A 5,054-nucleotide genomic window follows, 5' to 3' on the forward strand; every position below is an offset into this window, starting at 1 on the left:
TGGTGGTGGTGGTGGAGATGGCAGATCATCATCTACATCATCCTCAAGGAATAAAGAATCCTCAAAAGATGAAGAGGGAGGAGGAGGTAGTGAGGGAGAAGCTGGTGATGGAGAATCCATCTTAGGAAGGCGCTCATCAAAGTAGACATCCCGCCTAAACAGGACCTCTCGCAAGTCAAGATCAAACAACCTGTATGCCTTAACATCCTCACAGTAGCCAACAAATATGAGTGGTCGGCTCTTCCTCTCCATGTATTTCCTCTAAGCATCTGGGATAAATGCCCAAGCCTCACTACCAAAAACTTGAAATAATCAAACACCAAGTTTGACATGGGACCAAGCCTCCTCATGAGTCATCTGGTGTATTGCCTTAAGAGGTGTTTGATTATGAATACAAGTGGCACAATTAATTGCCTCAGCCCAAAAAGAAGGTTGCATAGAATGTGACCGAAGCATACAATTTGCCATCTCCCGTAGTGTTATGTTCTCTCTCTAAGCAACATCATTCTGCTAAGGAGTGTGAGAAACTAATAATCGATGCTACAAACCGTGCTCTGTGCAAAAATCTATAAAAGTCTGATTCACATATTGTCTCCCATTATCTGTGTGTATCCTCCAGATAGAAAGACCAAACTGCTTCTCTACAAATGTCTTAAAGACTAGAAATAAATCAAAGACATCAAACTTGTACTTAAGAAAGTACACCCATGTACGTCTGGAGAAGTCATCAATGAATGTGAGCACATACTTGGCCTCTGAAAAGATGGAGTCAAAAATTACATAAGATCATTGTATACCAAATCCAAGGGTGCCTTAGCACGTGTGGTTCTACCTATAGGAAAGGGATCTCGGTGATGTTTTCCAAGTGTACAACTTCGACATACACCATCTGTACAAAATATCTGAGGGAGCCCAATCACAAGGGCATGTGTGCTCATATGTTGTAAGTATTTGTAATTGACATGGCCAAAGAACTCATGCCAAAGTCTACTCACTGAATCAACATGTGCTACAAGAGAAACACATAAACCATCTGGACTCTCAAAGCCATCAAACCTATATAAATAAGAATCAGGATCATGGAGCTCTCTAATAACCACATCATGTAGTGAGAACTCAACTGTTTTACCAGAGCCATAATGAAAAATCTGATAAATAGAGAGGAGGTTTGTCAAAATTTCACGAACTAGAAGAACATCCTGAATACAACCACCTGTCAACGGAATAGTACTCGAACCTAAAAATGATAGTTGTGTTGAGTCACCAACTACAATCTGTAAAGTATCACTATGAACATGTGAGGTAACAATCTGATGACAGTGTGTCATGTGGTGAGAATCCCCTGAATCAATAATCCAAGTGGATTCAAAAGTAATAGCTTGTGCAAAAAGAGCATGTCCTTTCCCTGTAGAAGAGGAAGGAGGTTGAGGAGAAGAAATATGGTGATGCTGCATGGCTTCCTCTAAAACCTCTAATTGTTTCCAACACTGGGAAACTGGATGTCCTTCTTTGCCACATAAACTGCAAAGTTCTTTTGATTTGTTCTTAGTCTTGGAGGAAGACTCGCCAGACTTAGAAGATTTCTCTTGTTTGGGATAGGACTTTGATTTAGAATCAGACTTAGGTGGTGGCTTGGAGGGACTCTCATTGCCAACTGAATCCTTCTTAGGCTTTAGTTTCTACTTCTTGTTCTTTTTAGATGTTTGTGCAACCAATTCTTTGTTCTTGGATCTAGTGAGAGTGGCCAACTGAGATAGGTGAGCCTGCTCATGATTCAAGCGATCACATAACACATCAAATGTAGGCATGGTGAAGTGTGTACTCAAGGCATCCATAGTAGAATAAAATGTAGAAGCAAATATCTAATAGGGACCTCAAATCTTAGAGAGAATCAAGTAGATACACTCTATGTTTGTTTTATTTTTACCACAACTATGTAGGGTAGATCTAGTGGCTTTAAACTTGTTCAAAAAGTCCTCAATGTGAGCAAAGGAATCAGATAACAAGGAAGGGAGTTCTGCCTCAATCTTTAATGCTTTGAACTCATTGATGGTACCAAAGAGATCATCAAATTTGGACCACATAACTCGAATAGTGAGCAAACCATCAAGGTGAAAAAGCAAGTTATCTAAAACATGTAAGGTGATGGCACCCATAGCCTCATCCATCTTATTCCTATGGTGAAGAATCTCAAAAGGACGTTGCAACTTAGGCTGAGCCTCATCCAAACAAGAACACAACCCTTTTGATCTGAGAATCCTCGTCATACAAGATTTCCAAAGGTGATAGTTTTGTGATGTAAGAACCTCAACAGAAGAGTCTACCATGTCTATCTGTACTTGCTCTTGTATTTTTTTTAATTAAGTGATCTTTCATACTAGACAAAGGATGCATAAGGGTTTTTTTTTTTTGAGTTTTAGGTGTTCTGATTTTTGAAAGTAAATTATAGAAACTATAAAATAACACCCCCATAAGATGAAAACTAAACCCTAGTACAATCTAAAAGCCAAAAAGGCAAGAGCAAAAAAATGCTTCAGACAATATCTTGGGTACTTGGTAAATTTTCTAGAATAATGAACCCGAATAGGGTTGTCAAAGACCTTTCTGATGCCTGTTTGTTTGCCAAAAAAGGAGTCTGTTTGCCCAAGTTATGGCTCCTGGAGTGTAGAAAACAAGCTCTGACTTTGATGGCAAAAAACAAGTACAAAATGGAAAAATATGCAAATCTCACCTCCAGATCTGAAAAGAGTTCAAAAAGAGTTTTTCAGCGCCTATTTGTTTTCCAAAATCCAACTTCGTTTGCCCAAGTATTTGTTCCTATGTACTAGGCGAATGCAATGGCTTGTTACCTATGCATTTCGGTGAGATGGATCATTTACCATATGGACACTCTTTCATTCCTAATTTTTGAGGCAACCTTCCATCTTCGATTGATCAGCTCTTTAGACTATGGTGTTTTTTTCCATCTATTTCTTCAAGTTCAGTTGTTTTTCTTTGTTTGCCATCTAGTTCGAGTAGTGTTATTTGAGGACACTCATGCAGATTACGGTCTTCTCTACTTGATCATCTTCTATTTCAGTGGAGGTTCTTCAGATCGATAGTGTTTGCAGCTTCATGCTTCAATTGTGTTCTTCATGTTCATCCTTTCTTCTTGTTTTCTGGAACATTCTCTAGTTTGGAGGCTTCTTCAGTCCTTCACTAGTCTTCATCTCTTTTTGGAGTAGAGTTTTTTCCCATGTGGTTTTCTCCATTTCTTTGCTTTACAGAGTCTCTTTTGTACTTGGGTGTCTCATCAGGCTTTGTTGTCAGGACCCAAATTTGTCTTCTTCATGTAGTTGCATTTGCTTCATGTGTTTAGATTTTTAGCTACTCCCTAAGTTCATCTTAAGGGGGGGTGTTAGAGTTATCATGCATTAGCTAGTAATTATTTATTTAATTATTAGTCTATTATCCTCTATGCTTAAGCTAAACTTAGGCATTTAATAATATGGTAGGTATTTAATAATTATTCTAGTTATTAATACACTTTATCCCTTTAGGGTTTCTTTAGGGTTGCATATTCTCCTTTTATAAGGATTGTATTGTACTTTTTACATTATTCCCTCTCTGAATGATAATCTTGTTCTTCAGAGGCATTGTTTTTTTTACCTCCATTCTTCTCTTGTGATAGGTATTTTGCTTGCAGGTGTTCTTGGGATTCCTGAAGTTGTATTTCTCAACTTCTTTAATTATTATATTTAATATAAGTTTATTAAGATTTATTCTATAAAAATCTTAATAAATTTATATTAAATTATAATATTAATCAAAGGAAAAATAAATAATTTACTTTAGTGCCCTAAATAATAAAGCTAATTGTTTTATATTTAAAGTATTAAATTAATGTTTTTCAACTGAGAAAAGCAATAAGTCTAACATAAACAAAAGGGGGGTTTTATTTTTTCTCAGAGCTATATTTAGCAAGGGTAGCATGCAGTTTCAGTAGAGGGGATGATTGTTTCGGTTCATGACCTATTTTTGGCATCAGCTTGGCATGCAGTTTTTTAGTAAAGGGTTTTCTTTTTTCCAGCTATATTTGGTTGTGTGAATCATACAGTTTGTTGGAACAGAGAGTTGCTTTTTGAGAGCTATATTAGGCAATGTAGAAGTTCTATTTATAACAGGAGGTATCTTTTTCATGCAGTGTCAGATGCAAACCTATTTTTGGCAACATAGGCTATTTTTGGTAGGGTTATGCATGAGTTTTTTATGCTATTTTGGGAAAATTCACCCAAGGCTTTTTCTCATGCAGTTTTTTTCATTTTAGGGTTTTTTTGAAGGAGAATCTTCTATATATTCTTTTCTCCTTTTTTCCCTCTGGATCTTTCTTTTCTACTACACACAACGAAAAAAGCATTCTATCTCAACACTTAGCATTTTTTCATTTATTGTAATAGAGTTATATTTTATTTAGTTTTTGGCAATACAGAGTTATTTCCTTATCAATATTTCTTGCTTTTTCATTGTCAAGTGAGCGATTTGATAGAGTTATTGTGATTTTTACAATACTTTGCTCCGTCTCTCTTTTTCTTTGCAGAAGTAGGATAATTTCACAGAGAATTCAAGTTGTGGGTTATGTTCATCTGTTTTCCAATTCTTTGCATGTTGTGAAAAAACACTTTTCCTACATGCAGAAGTTGGATAACTTCGAACCTTTTCACAAAATATTTATGAATTAGGTGATCTAGCTGATTTGTGAAGCGTTTTCATTTCTTATTACAGTTGTTATAGTTTTAGTGCAATAGTTAAAAACTCCATAATCTCGGTGTATCACCTCCATCAAGATAGTTTTATTTCACATGCAAGCCTTTTAACCCTTTTCTTACAAAAAGCAAGTTGTAGGAGATCCATCAAGACAGGAAGTTGCCCTGGTCTCTGGAGGTCTACTTTCAAGATAGGCAACCCACATGCCTGAAAGTATTCCCATGTTTCACAGTATTGCTAGGTTTCACACTTATTATTTTCAGGCACAATCCTCCATGACAACATTCATAATGGCTTAGGGGTGGAAGAAT

Source organism: Cryptomeria japonica, chromosome 10 (assembly GCF_030272615.1).
Source record: "Cryptomeria japonica chromosome 10, Sugi_1.0, whole genome shotgun sequence".
Lineage (NCBI taxonomy): Eukaryota > Viridiplantae > Streptophyta > Pinopsida > Cupressales > Cupressaceae > Cryptomeria > Cryptomeria japonica.